The sequence below is a fragment of the Ursus arctos genome, unplaced genomic scaffold (assembly GCF_023065955.2).
Source record: "Ursus arctos isolate Adak ecotype North America unplaced genomic scaffold, UrsArc2.0 scaffold_7, whole genome shotgun sequence".
Lineage (NCBI taxonomy): Eukaryota > Metazoa > Chordata > Mammalia > Carnivora > Ursidae > Ursus > Ursus arctos.
In genome coordinates this window covers 77,785,260-77,799,325 of record NW_026623089.1, presented here as the reverse complement: position 1 = coordinate 77,799,325, position 14,066 = coordinate 77,785,260, and the positions used below count along the sequence as shown (strand labels likewise).

The 14,066-nt window shown below is 39.1% G+C and overlaps 1 long non-coding RNA gene across 3 annotated transcripts in view; it reads left to right on the top strand.

The window, feature by feature from the left end:
* The window catches only part of LOC113258981 (uncharacterized), a 53,597-nt gene that overhangs the window by 1,603 nt on the left and 37,928 nt on the right, over positions 1–14,066 (top strand). For all 3 annotated transcript variants that reach the window (XR_008957982.1, XR_008957981.1, XR_003317420.4), the window contains exons 2-3: positions 1,801–2,066; positions 4,843–5,172. This is a non-coding gene — a long non-coding RNA (uncharacterized LOC113258981). The remainder of the gene's footprint in view (positions 1–1,800; positions 2,067–4,842; positions 5,173–14,066) is intronic.

Sequence of the window (14,066 nt, the reverse complement as noted above, 5' to 3'; positions counted from 1 at the left end):
TAGCAACTACACTGTATAAACTTACACTGAACATTAAAATGACTGACTTTCACAAGCATGACTGACATGCATTAAAGATCATTTCATAACCTTCCTAATAATAAAAATCCACTCATCTTCCTTAAAATGGTTTGTCATTCTTAAAGCAGTGAGTACCTTTGAAAAGTTTTGAGTAGGCAACAGGCCCTGCTCATCTTTTCACGTCAGGCCACGTCTTCATTCTCTGGCCAGTCTGTAAGTTGGCTGCCCTTTGAGATAGTTGCCCACCTTGTCCTATCAACTAGTACCCAGGAGTCTGCATAGTATAAAACATGGTTGCCTCTTGGTAAAGACCACAGGTGGATCGCTTTCCTTCATGTGAGGTTGTAAGCATGATAGCAATGTATTTGACAATCTACCACAACACGAGAGATAGAATGGAAAATTAGTGGTTCAGATTCCTTGAAGAGAGGAGCACATGGAACCAAGAGCACAGAGAATTTGATTTGGACCAGAACAAGAGAAGACCTTATTTTTCTGAGAGAAGATTGGAAGGATGGATGTACATGTAGATAACATTTGTTGGTCTAGCAGGAGGGAATTAATGGATTTTAAGCCTGACGGCCTCGGGTTCCTCAGTGATATAGGAGGCAAGATTATCTGAAGAGATGGAAGAATAGGATTTAGGTCTTTGGAATGTAGAAATGGATTGGATTTAGAACTGAGAGAAGTGGGAAAGGATTTGCAACTGAGAGGAATGGGAAACAAGTAAAAAGTTGGTTTGCCAGCTCTGGGGATCCAACAGAGAGTGGAAGACTTGAATTGCTAGTGGTTCTGCAATTTTATCCAGAAAACATTATCCGTTGTGTACCTCAGAGTGGAAAAGAAAACAATTGAATTCTATTGTTCTGTATTATTCTAATTTGTCTTAAGTAGAACTTTTCTAATGAATCCACTATATTAAAGAATACTGTATTTTTCCCAGATTATTTATTCAAAGGACTTCTAAAATAGTTGTTCCACTCTTAAGATTGCATGGTGTCAAATACAGTATTTTAAGTTACAGACATCTATAATATTTTTTTAAAGGTTACTAAAGAAGAGGCTTATTGGTAAAGAAACAATAAGGAAAGGAAAAGGCTAAATGCTTTGGGGGATAGGGTAGCTATCTATGTAAGCATAGATAATATTGATTAAAAACATGGTTTCTGAAGTTAGACTTTCTGATTCTCAAATTCTAGCTTCATCACTTAATATCCATGAGATCTTGAGCAAGTTAAACTGTTGACTCAATTTGTTTTCTTCTATAAATTGGGTGTAATACCTATGTTATGCTGTTATTGATAGGATTAAATGAGGCAGTTTACATAAAGACTTTATATAGTTTCTGGCCCCAAATCAAATTGTAACTTTTTTAAAAAGATTTTATTTATTTGACAGAGAGAGCGCGCAAGCTGGGAGACAGAGGGAGAGGGAGAAGCAGGCGCCCCGCTGAGCAGGCAGCCTGTTGCAGGACTCGATCCCAGGACCCTGGGATCATGACCTGAGCTGAAGGCAGCCGCTTAACCGACTGAGCCACTCAGGCACCCCTCAATTTGTAACTCTTATTGAATATAATTAAAATGTTTCTTGTTATCCCTTTTCCTTTAGCCAAGTAAACAGGCAATGGCCAGTTTGTCATAGATATTTGTTATCTTACAACTACATTAAGCAACTAATTTTGTGCCTATTCCAAGAAAGTTTTAACTCTAATATCTTACTGCCCTGCTATTTCATCTTTCCTTTCCTGGTTATTGATTAAATGCTTATTTTTTATTGCAGTAGAAAGAGCCAACAGAAGAAGGTTCCATGCACGGCTGGAGTGATCCATGCTTCAACAGCAGTCCCTCCAACCTTGCTTGAATGTGGAGGTTGCATAGATCACCAGACTCCACGGATAAGATACCTTTGTTTGAAAGGAACAATATCACCATCACTGGTAGCTAACCACTACATCGTTCCCCAGCATGTAAAAGCCAAGCTGAATTGTTGAACGTTGTGTTTCAGTTGATGAGTAGAACTTCACTGAACCGTGCCCAATGGTGGAGGTGACTTGCTTTTTTCCATTCTCTATTATGCCTTGCTAAGGGAGTTATTTTGCAGTGACAAAGGTTCTCTTCTAGTGTCTTGACACATCCTGGGACTTTGATGTTGGGAATTCTTCCCTCCCATCAAATGTTGGTTCTAAATCCACTGAACTATTTTAGAAACCGGATACAATGTTTAAATTGCCAGGATTCTTTCTGTGCTTTGCTCCTTCCATTTAATAGGAGAAAACTGTAACTGTTCACTTTCTAGTCGTGTTCTGTAATGATTTTCCTGTTTATGCCAGTACTGTTGTTCAGAGGCATAATTTCCTCCAGAAGTCCCCTCTGAAATATCTTGTTTCCCCATCACAAAGATGAGTAACATGTTCTAAATCTTGGGAAAAAAATTTCTCTTCCTACCTGTATTTTTCAAGAACAAGCACAGACAATAGCAATTGTTTAAACATCTTATTTTTTTCTGAAATGTTAGTTTTCCAAAATTGGAAAATCTCTTTGAGCAATTAGACCTCTAGGACAATTGGTTAGCAGACTTCAAAACCATCAGTATTTCCTTACTCCCCCAAACAGAGAACTTTCAGAGAAAAGTTATTCATTAGCTCTTTATCAGGAAGAATGTTTTTTACTTAGTACATAAATGTCAATTTCATGTTGTCTCACTAGCCCCTGCATGAGCCAATCTTTCAGTTTTTGTTCACTGTTTTCTTTCTTTTCTTTTTCTTTCCTTTTCTTTCTTTCTTTCTTTCTTTCTTTCTTTCTTTCTTTCTTTCTCCCTTCCTTCCTTCCTTCCTTCCTTCCTTCCTTCCTTCCTTCCTTCCTTCCTTCCTTCCTTCCTTCCTTTCACAAAGAGAGAGAGCAAGCACAAGCAGGGGGAGCTGCAGGCAGAGGGAGAGCAAGAAGGAGGCTCCCCACTGAGCATGGAGCCTGATATGGGGCTCCATCCCAGGACCCTGAAATCATGACCTGAGTCGAAACCAAGAGTTGGACGCTTAATAAACTGAGCCACCCAGGCGCCCCTCACACACATATTTTATTTTTTATTTATTCATTTATTTTTTTAGATATTTATTTTGTTTATTTGTCAGAGAGAGTGAGTGAGCATGAGGCGGGGTGGGGCAGAGGGAGAGGGAAAAGCAGGCTCCCCACTGAGCAGGAGGCCTGACATGGGGCTCAGGGTCCTGCAGTCATGACCTGGGCTGAAGGCAGAGCTTAACCAACTGAGCCACCCAGGCGTCCCTGTTCACTATTTTCTTGTAACATCAATTTGTCTTTCTTGGGTTGAGTTCCTTTGCCTACATTGTCTATCGGTAAGTATTAAAATCCAGCATTACTTAAGCTAGAAAAGCAGTGTTGGCATCTGTGGACTCACACACTTGGTTGCAGCAACTTTAGTAAACAGGACAGTTCACACTGCAATCGAAGCAACCATTATGGTTCCATAAACAACACCCTTCATCACCCCACCTACCCTGTCTTGTATCCTTTACTACCCTGTCTGATTCTGTACTCCAACAGATGAAACAGTTGCTGCTAAATCATTCTGAGTTAATACCTTAGATGCAAGAGTGACGGTGAAAACTTTTTTGATGCTCAAATATCCATTCCTTATATCAGGTAGACTGTCAGCAATTATTTCTTAAAAGGGTGTATGTATGAATGAATAAATGAGATAAGCAGTGTGGGAAGATAAAATGTGGAAATAATATTGCATTGTATGTATGCAACGTAATTATGTTACCTTCCCGGTTATCCCATGACCTATTAAGAACAGTATTTATATCATGTTGTGGATGTGGAAATCAAAACAAAGAGAGGTTAGATGCCTTGCAAAGTCATCTCATCTAACAGGTACTAAGTAGAACCAGTTCTAGATTATGATTAGTAGAAAGAGAGCTATCTTTGTGTTTCTCTTCCTGATACATACCTATTCCTGACAAATGAACAGTGACCTTAAAAAGTGTCATTTGTAGATGGGGCTAAAAGGATAAATATTGCACATAATACTACAGTAGTTATATTAGTTAACCACTCAACATTTATTCTCTCTTTTTTCTTGAATCAGTATGTACATATTCACCTCTCAGGAAGGTCACTCTGTCCCCACTTAAAGAAAAAGTCCTGATTGGTTTAAACCAATCCTGGTAACTATATTTTTCTTGCCAGTTTTGGTTTAGGAAAGAGCATGTAACTCAATTCTTGTCACTGAGACAGGAGAGCAGTTTCTGAGTAAATTTTTTTTTGTTCTAAAAAAGGACAAATAAAAAAATAAAAATAAAAAAGACAAGTGATGGGGTGATAAATAGTCAACACTTTATAGGATGGGTGGATCAGAGATCCTAATGACTCAAAGAAATATTACAGTTGGCATAGTTAAATATTCTGGAAGGAAGGAGATGGCATTCAGTGAATGAAATGCCTAAAATGGATATTTCAAAGATAGTGGAGTACTTGTTATTGATTAAATGAGACAGTTTAGAACATAAGATTAAGAAAATTTAGCCAGGGCAAGTTACAGAGTACAAATCTTTTAGAATTAAGAAGGTACAAACACACAAACAAACAAAAAATGGAGATGCCAAGAAGTCCTGGCTCAGAACTTTTGCTCCTGGTTCTAAACTTCTATTCCTGCAGGATTCAAGCCCCACGAGATTCTCACCTTCTACTAGTCTATGCACCTCTCCCTCTATCCAACTCTTTAGAATCCCCAGCTCGCTCAGCATCTATTCCATGAAGTTTATTTTTAAAATTTTATTTTATCTTAACATTTTGTTTTTAACAGATGCAACTCATGGTTTGGAAAGATGAAAGGGGTTGAAAGCACAGAGATGCCAATAACTGTAACTATCATCTTTAAAAAATCTTCAAACTTAAAATGCAAGAGAATGGTACACATAAGGAAAAGGCAACTGCCCTGGACGTTAGCATGTCCAACTGTGACGACTAGACCTGCTGCAGCCGTCTTGCAACCAGTGAGGAGCCAGCTTGGAAACAAAGCCAACACAGTGAGATGACATGGCCGAATGTGGAAAAAACCTGAGTCCTTCATGATGCCGTTGAGCTGTTGAATTAAACCTGAAGTATACCGCCCATGGGCTTCCTGTCATCTAAGGTAATAACCGTCTTTACTGTTTGAACTAGTGTTTCATTATTTTCTGTAGAAAGTCTCCTAATTGGTGTAAGTAATTATTAACCCCTTAACTCCTTCTGCTAAACCTGTCAATGCCTTTCTTGATTTTGCTGAAGTCACCTGATCCCATCTCCTTAGACCTGACCTTGGGTGTCTCACTCAGAATGATCATGGTTTATGAGGCATGGAAAGCCCAGGGAGGAGTAGGAGATAGGTGGGCAGGATGAGTATCCGGTGATGGTGATCTCGGTCAGACAAGGTGAAGTGTGAAAGCGAGACAAGAGATGCAAATGAAAATCAGAGAGAAGGCAACTCTTCCAAGTACACCCTTAGAAAGCTAGTCTTAGGGACTTCGGAGCGCATCTGTGGGGAGTGTTGTGAAATCACATTATAGTAAGTGTGTCACTTAGATCCATGCTTTTTTCTCAAGGGGCGAAATCATTGTTCACAGGCTATCATAGGATTCTTGTCATGCTTGTTTTCTACAAAAACAGACCAAGTTCTGATGACGCCATAATCTGAAAATGAGAGACTTGATTTCAGTTTTTCCTGCAGGTGCCAGAGAGGCTTGTGGTATTGTTGTCTCTCAGGCTGACACAGTCTTGAAAACTAGAGGATGGCCTTAACATTCAGTCTGGGGTAGCTCTCCCTCATGACCTCCTGAACATCTTCATGAAGACATAGTAAGATTCTGTTCATTGTATGAGAGCTGTTCATGTGGATTGAAACAGTAAATCTAACAAGTAGGCTAGTCTTTGTCTGAAGACACAGACATGCTTATTTATTTTTACATTTTAGGTATTTGAGGAAAAAACTCATTCCCGAATATATTAAATTGAGTTTGAAGCCGTAAAGAGGAAGAAAAAAATAAAGCTAGTAAGGATTAGAGCAGAAATAAATGAAACAGAGAATACAAAAACAATAGAGTCAATGAAACCTAAAACTGGTTCTTTGGAAAGATCAACAAATTGACAAACCTTTAGTTAGATTAAGAAAAAAGAGAATACTTAAACTACTAAAATCAGAAGCTAAAGAAGGATGTTACTACTGATTACAGAATAAATAGCATAAGAGAATACTATGAACAGTTGTATACCAAACAAATTGGATATCCTGGAGGGAATGGACGAATCCCTAGAAACACTCAAACTACCAAAACTGACTCAAGAAGAAAAAGAAAATCTGAATAGATCCATAACAAGTAAGAAGACTGGATCAACAATCAAAAATCTCCCAACAACTTTCTGTTCTGTTATTAAGGCAAGGTGCTGGACTAGCTTCCCAACTAGTATAAGATTCGAAGGCAGAGTCCCGTTCCGGAAGCAACATACTGATGTGGGTGGGGGAACAGAGATCAAAAGGAAAAGCTCACCAAAGGCATGGTTTCTATTATTATGTGCATAAGAAAGCTTTCTGCAGCTCTCTTGAATTATTGCCTCTCCTTATTCACTGTAACAGATAAAGTGATGTGGTTTCTATTTATGAAGAAAATAACAACATATTCATTAAAAAAAAAATCTCCTAACAAAGAAAAGCCTTTTATTAAATAAATAGAAGAAGTCTTTTCAACTTATTCTATGAGGCCAACATTACCTGATACCAAAGCCTGAGAAGACACTACAAGAAACTACAGACCAATATCCTTACTGAATGTAGACACAAAAATCCTTACCAGATGCTAGCAAATAGTATTCAGCAGCATACAGAAAGGATTATACACCACGACCAAGGGGGATTTATCCCAGAAACGTAATAGTGGTTTAGTATGCAAAGTCAGTCAGTGTAGTACAGCACATGGATAGCATGAAGGTAGGGGAGAAACACACGGTCCTTTCAACTGATGTGGGAAAAGCACTTGACGACATCCAACATCCCTTCATACTCAATAAACTAGGGGTAGAAGGGAACCTTCTCAGTATGATAAAGGCTATATATAAAAAACCCACAGCTAGCATCATACTCAGTGGGGAAGGAGAGAAAGCTTTTCCCCTAATACCAGTAACAAGACAAGGATACCTGTTTTTGCCACTCTCCTTAGCATAATATTGGCAGTTCCAGAGCAATTAGACAAGAGAAAAAAGAAATAAAGTACAGCCAAATTGGAATGGAAGAACTCTATATCGTAGATTATATAAAGAATACATGCAAATATGTGTACATACCCCCCAACACACACACTCCTTTTAGATCTAATTAATGAATTTAGCAAAGTTGCAGGATACAAAAATCACAAAAATCAGTTGAATTTTTATGCACTAGCAGTGAAAAATCTGAAAAGGAAATTAAGACAATCCCATTTGCAATAGCATCCAAAAGAATAAAATACTTAAGAATACATTTAACCAATGAGGTACAACACTCTCACACTGAAAACTACAAAATATTGCTGAAAGAATTAGAGAAAACCTAAATAAATGGAAAGGCATCCTGTGCTCGTGGGTTGGAAGACTTAATATTGTTAAGATGACAATATTACTCAGAATGATAGGCACATTCAGTGTAATCACTATCAAAGTCCCAACAGTGCTTTTTCAAAAATGGAAAAGCCCATCTTAAAATTCATATGGAATTTCAAGCGACCCAGAGTAACCAAAACAATGTGAAAAAGAACAAAGTGGTAAGACTCACATTTCCTGACATTAAAACTTACTACAAAGCTGCAGTACTCCAGACAGTGCAGTACTGACATAAGGAGGGCCTACAAACCAGTGGACTTGAGAGAATGGAGAACTCAGACATAACCTTCACATCTATGTTCCATTGATTTCCATCAAAGTTGCCAAGACCATTCAGTGAGGAAAGGACAGTTTTTTAACAAGTGGTATGGGATATCCACATTCAAAAGTATGAAGTTGGGCCCTTACTTTATACCATATTCAAATATTAACTCAAAATGGATCAAAGACCTAAATTTAAAAGCTATAAAACTTAAAAAAAAAAAAAAAAAAGAAAAAAACACCATAGGGGCACCTGGGTGGCACAGCGGTTAAGCGTCTGCCTTCGGCTCAGGGCGTGATCCCGGCGTTCTGGGATCGAGCCCCACATCAGGCTCCTACGCTGGGAGTCTGCTTCTTCCTCTCCCACTCCCCTGCTCTGTTCCCTCTCTCTCTGGCTGTCTCTCTCTCTGTCAAATAAATAAATAAAATCTTTTAAAAAAACAACAACAACACTGTAAAACTCTGGGGAAAAATTAGGAAAAAGTCTTCATAAACTTAGGTTTGGCAATATTTTCTGAAATATGACATGAAAAGTATAAGTGACAAAATACACAATAAGTCGGACTTCAAGTGAGTAAAAAGGCAACCCATGAAATGAGAGAAAATATTAGCAAATCATATGCCTGGTAAGGGACAAATATCCAAAACATATAGAGAACACAAACCTAATTTTTTAAATGGGCAAAGGACTTGAATCGACATTTCCCCCCAGAGGATATGCAGATGGTCAGTGAGCACATGAAAAGATTTACATCAAAGATACAGGAAATATCACATCATGCCTACTAGGATGGTTAAAATTAAAAAGAAAATAACTAGCAGTGGTGAAAATGTGGAGAAAGTAGAGCTCTAGTACATTGCTTGTGGGAATGTAAAATGGAAAAGCCACTGTGGAAAACAGTCTGGCAGTTGCTTAAAAAGTTACACATAGAATACTTAATCATCCAGCAATTCCACGTCTAGTGTATAACCAAAACATGGGCTCAAACTGACACTCGCACAGCAATATTCATAGCAGCATTAGTCATAACAGCTAGAAGGTGGGAACAACCCAAGCGTCATCAACAGATCAGTGGGTAAACAAAATGTGGTATGACACGTACAATGGAATATTATTCAGCAATAAAAAGAATGAAGTACTGGGGTGCCTGGGTGGCTCAGTTGGTTAAGTGTCCAGCTCTTGACTGAGGCGCAGGTCATGATCTCAGGGTCATGAGATCGAGCCCGGCGTCAAGCATCCCCCTCAGTGTGGAGTCTACTTGAGATTCTTTCTCTCCCTCTCCCTCTGCTCCTCCGCCCACTCACATGAGTGCTTTCTCCCTCTCAAATAAATAATAAATCTGTAAAAAAAAAAAAAATGAAGTACTTATACATGCTACGGCATGGTTGAACCTTGAAAAATACTATGGTAAGTAAAATAAACCAGACAGAAAAGGACAAGTTGTAATGTATCACTTAAATGAAATATCTAGAATAGGCAAATTCATAGAGACAGAAAATAGATTCGAGGTTTGCCGGGGCTGGGAGGAGGAGGAGGGAATGGGAGTTATTGCTCGGTCGGTACAGGATTTCTGTTTGGGGTGATGAGGGAGTTTTGGAAATGGTGTTGATAGTTGTACAACATTGTGAATATAATTAACACCACTAGATTGTATAGTTAACAGTGGTTAAAATGGCAAACTTTATGTTATGTGTATTTTATCACAATAAAAAGAAGTAGTTTGTCTTGCAAGTTGGTGAGTACATCGTTCAGGACTATGAAATAACTGACCCAGAGGATATGGTTGTTTGCGTCTCACAATGTGTACACAGAATGTGTACACAGAATACACATTTGCCGTGACCTTGTAGTACACTATCCTATCAAGACATTGATAATTAACCAAATTAGGAAAACATATTGAATCAGAAATGGCATTATTTTTATCATCTGGTTACACCTAAAGAAAAGCAGATTTTATTAGTGAAAAATGAGAAGATAGAAAGTTTTCTCTAGATTCTGGTGAAATTTCAGGGCAGTTTCCAGAAGGTTAAATGGCCTGATCATTTTAAATGACTCTGGTGGACTAAATAATGGCCCCAGTGTTGTCCACATCCAAATCCCTGAGACCTGTGATTCCGTGACCTTACATGATAAAAAGGGACTTTGCAGATGCGGTTAAGCTAAGGATCTTGAGTGGGGAGGGTATCCTGAACGATCTGGTGTAAGCAAGTAATCAAGGTCCCTCTACGGAAAGTAAGAGGGTGGGAGTGAAGAGAGGGGATGTGGGCTGCAGCCATGGGAGAGGAGGTGAGGTGATGAGAGGCACAGAGGTCAGAGTGATGTGGGGCCACTCCCCGAGGAATGTGGGTGGCCTCTAGGAGCCGGGCCGGAACAGGCAAGGAACTGGGTTCTCCCTACGGAACCTCCACAAGGAAAGCTGTCTTGCAGACCCATGTTAAACTTCCCTTCTCCAGGCCTTATGATAATAAACTTGGGTTATTTAAGTCACTGAGTTTGTCATAATTTGTTAAAGCAGCAACACAATTAATGCAATGACAAATTTTACTTCCAGAGTCATTGTTACAAAAGTAACAATGAGAAACAGTTTTATCACAACCACTATTTTTGTATCACTCACTTAAGATTATGGGTTTGTGAGGATTGCTCTCCTTGCTGAAGAGAGTAATGTAGATAACACTACCACTTACAGTGCATTTGCCAACAAAGCATTGTGCTAAAAGCTTTGCGTACTTCATTTCAAAAATCCTTACCACCTCTCCAGGTAGGTACCGTTATCTCCTTTTATAGACGAGGAGACAGGCTCTATAAGGTTAATTTCTTTAAGTTCCTGTAGTAGTGGTGTGACTGGGCATGTGCCGAAGGAGAATAGACAGGAGCTAAGCTATTTCTGTTACTTGTGATACCTTAAAGGCAGTTGCTACCAGTAAGAGAATGAAAGTCTGAGAGAAAAGAAAGAAGATACAAAGAGAAGTTGGGGTGGGCAGGTCCATGGATTCAGGAAAGTTTAGTTCAGGATAGCTAGGCTCTCATCCACATGGGGGCTTAGGAAAGCAAGAAGCAAGTGGCCATTTCTATGCTGGGCATTTGAAAGTCAAATATTCACATGGCTTAGATGTTCCCAAGAGAAAGATCTGTTTTCTTATAATATCTGGAAAAAATAATGTTCTCTGTATTAAAACTACTTCATAATGAATGTTGCTACATGGTACATTAGGCACAAGTATGATTTGTTGAAGTTTTGCCTAATTGTTGTTGTTCCTAACTGGAATATTTAATGTATATTTTGTAGATTTGTTTTGCAAACAATAGGAAATCTAGCGGACTTTCTTTGAAGTATGAAGCAGCGGTGCTTACTACTGGGCCACTTTTATTATTATTTTTATTATTCTGTTTTACATATGAATACAATTAAACACTTTTTAAAGAAATTCAAACGTTTTAAAGATAAAAATATTTGATGATTTGGAATGTAGATGAGGGATGGCTGGTATAAGTTTTTTTTAAAAAAGAGAAAAGGCTCATAACGTTTGGACTGATGACTACGGTGGAGTTTCTGCCCTCAGGTCAAATCCCATTGATAAGGTATCTGTTTTTGCAGTAACTGAAGTACTTAGGATTAAACTAAACATCTCATGTCACTGCCTAGAGGGAGGTGAGGAAAATGTGCAGCGATAAGGTGCTAGTTAGCTCGGGCTGGTGGTGTCGGATAGGAAGGGCGCCAGGCAGGAGATTAATATGTGCCCACACTAGCCCATGTCAAGAGCTGAAAACACTATGCTGAATTTTTATCCTGAAGATGGAAACAGCGTTGTTAGGAGAACTTGAACATGACATAGAGACACGTGTTAAACCGATGTTGCTTATGCACACACCTGTTCATTCATTTGCTGGCGAGACAGCTCCTGAGTGGTTGATTGGTTGTTTTTAGACTTCAGAATGAACCCAAGGCAAAATCACGACGTGGGAAGTTTTATTTCAGTCTTGCTGCCATGCTGTTCTCAAGCCTTCAGCCTCCCGGCTCCCCCCTCAGGCTTCGGAGCTTGGAAACCAGTTACCGAAAGACTCCAGGGACAGGGATGCTGGTTGTTTAGGGTAAAAGGTGGTTGTGTTCAGAGGAAGAGCGAGAATGTGTGTTAGGAAAGAAGTGGCACCGGGTGTTAAATTCTGTTACCTGCGAGCAGCCAGAACTATGGTGTCCTTTATGTTCTTTTTGCTTTTTTTTTTTTTTTTTTTTTTGGTAATTCTATGCCTAGCTTTCAGAGTAAGGAAAAAACCCAACAAAATATGTATAAGAAAAGAAACAACAAAAAGAATATGTTAGAATTTTTTCCTTCAATTTCAGTGTTTTTCTTTCTGATTCATTTGCAGTTTATCCGGCCTCTTTTACTTATTTGGCTATGTTATTTAAATTGTTTAGAAACTTATTTTTTTCAAATTGGTTAAAACAGTGTTTCCAATTGCTACAGATTTTTACAGCTTTTATGCACCATTCAAACATCCTGAGGTGTGGTACGAAGCAATGAATATTTTAAATGGCTTCAGACTTTAAGGAGTGAACATTTAGGTTGCTCTCAACTTTATACAGTTACCAGTAGAGTAGAACAATATAACTAGTTAATATTTCTGACTAGATATTTTGGGTAAATCATTGCATCGCTTTGGGGTCTTGAAGGATATGGTAAACCATGAAAGAGAAGCAGAATGGGCTTATCATGGAGTGCATTGGGAACACTACTTTATCCTGGGCTCCAACATCACAGCAGGCCTCTCTGGAGAAGTGTCATTTGTCCCAGCACAATTATCCTACAAGGGACCACCCTGTACAGTCAGCTTTATTGACCCATTGCAGTGAGGGAGATTACACACAGAAGAATTGTGTGGCCAGATGCCTATCTGGCCAAACCAAGAAAAGATAGTTATTATAGGATTTGGGGTAAGAATGGAGTTTCAGTGAAATATAATTGAAGCAGTGTTTGAATAGACTTAAAGCAAACCAGAGGTCAACATCAGGTCAAAGAAGGATCCGGCGTCATGTTTCCTTAGAAACTACAAAGTTTAGATGCAGAGTGTTGTATCCAGAACCCCCTTATCTTACTTGGGTTGGAAATCAAGGGTGATTCTATATATCAAATTGTCTTAGACTCTCCAGGCAAGAGTGAGATATTTTATTCTTAATGTATAGTTTCAAACAACAAAGCATATGATAGTCTGTGGTTTTGGAGAACAAAGATTTTCAACAGTAATCACTCAATGAAGAGTGATTATGGTGCTTGTGGTTATGACGCTTGTCCTTGGGAGAATTAGCATGTTCTGGGGAGAAGTAGTTTCCTGTAAACTTTGTGGCCGGCTTTACCCATGGTTAGTATTCCAGCCTGGTAAGTGATGGAGCTCATTTTCACCGTCTAAGCCCCAGCCAAAGCTTAGCCTAAAAGAGATAACCAGCCAAGAGAGTGGAAGAGAACTTCCCAGGGTGAAGGTTATGGACTGGAAAAGATCTTAACACGTTCAAGAACCTAAAAGCTACTACAACAGTAACATAGCAAATGATTAGAAATGAGATGGGAGAGATAGGCAGGGGTCAGATCTTGCTGTTAGCTTTACTAAGGATTCTGCATTTTAGCAAAGAGCAAAGGGGGGCCATTAAAGGGATGTAATCCCTTTAGGGGGGAATTACCCAATCTTTTCATTCTCAGATGGAGAACACATGGTTGGGGCAATCGCGGAAGCTGGTGAAGACGGTGCTTTTGATGCAAGTGACAGTAGTAAAGGACAAATACGGAGAGATTCAAGATTTGGGGAGAACCAAAAGGTCTTGGTGAGAGTTGGAATGTGTAGGGAAGAAAGAGGGAGGAGAGTTGAAGGTGGTGTCATTAGTGAAGATGTGGAAGACACAGGAGGCAAGGCAGGACTGAGGACAGTGTTGTAGGTCTTACATTTAGGTGAGGCATGAAAGCACTTGGATATATGGATATAGGGTTCAGAAGAGACATTGAAGCTGTTGATAAATACAATCTTAAGTGTTTATTTGAGGTCATGGAAAAAGACACTACCAGGATTTTTTTTTTTTTAAAAGAGAGATTCAGGACAAAGCCCAGAAAAACTACCAAACCCAGAGGTACAGGAGAAGAGCCAGCAAGGAAGCTCTGACGTCATGA